Source organism: Amblyraja radiata, chromosome 25, assembly GCF_010909765.2.
Source record: "Amblyraja radiata isolate CabotCenter1 chromosome 25, sAmbRad1.1.pri, whole genome shotgun sequence".
Taxonomy (NCBI): Eukaryota; Metazoa; Chordata; class Chondrichthyes; order Rajiformes; family Rajidae; genus Amblyraja; species Amblyraja radiata.
The window spans coordinates 29,264,724-29,265,571 of NC_045980.1; the positions used below are offsets into that span (position 1 = coordinate 29,264,724).

At 48.7% G+C, this 848-nt stretch overlaps 1 protein-coding gene across 1 annotated transcript in view; it reads left to right on the forward strand.

Moving 5' to 3' along the window:
* Nucleotides 1-684: 684 nt before the first annotated feature.
* The window catches only part of cabp1 (calcium binding protein 1), a 59,286-nt gene continuing 59,122 nt past the window's right edge, over nt 685-848 (forward strand). The window contains exon 1 of the mRNA XM_033043667.1: nt 685-848. This exon is cut by the window's right edge and continues 306 nt beyond it. The gene's annotated coding sequence lies outside the window, so the exon portion shown is untranslated.

Here is an 848-nt window from a genome sequence, read left to right on the forward strand (position 1 = left end):
GGTAGGGTTTAATTTGAAGAATTCTTAGTTACAACAATTAAACAATTTGACAATAGAGGGTTAGCACCAATTTTAAAGTCTCATCCATGTAGCAGGATTCAAATGATCTGATCAGTTCAAACATTTCAAGAGAGCAGGCCATTCAGAAGTCGGTTGCCTTTCATCAAACTTGGAATTATAAATATTCACCAGTGTTACATCCAGACTGCAATCTATTTATATTTCCATTGCGCCTTTAATCTGCTTTGGTACCTGAAACAAAAAAAGATTCAACCTCTATATAAGTGACTGAGTCTGAATTATTTCAAAATTCAGGGTGTCAGTCAAACTGTAATGTAACTGGGCCATGGAGAGTACTGATTAAATCGGTACCCAATCTCCCCCTTCTGTGGGATTGTGTTTATTATGTCACATGGGTACTCTCGGATGCAAGCAGATTTTTTTTTTTTTACAAGGGCAGACCTTGTTCTGCACCGTGCGATGATACAGGAGGACTCGCATCCGTCAGCAGGCTAGGCGGTGTGAATTGAATGGCGATACATTAAAGAGATAGTCACAGTGTGGGAGGTGGAGGAGGGGAGAGAGAGAGAGAAAAGTCCGAGATGAGTTCTGCCATCACAAAAAGCGACTCCAAGACTTCCCTGCTGAAATGCGGGGCGGCGAGGGGAGACGTTCACAGGGGGAGCGCTCCCCGCAGGCGAAGCTACCGGCAGGGCAGGGGGTCGGATGGTGATGTGGGTGGGGGTGGACATTGGGGCGAGGAGCGGCCGGCGGCGGCTTCGGCCAAGGGAGCGGTCCCTGTCCCTGTCCCTGTCCCGGTCCCGACGGCGGCGGCTGCTTCAGGGGAC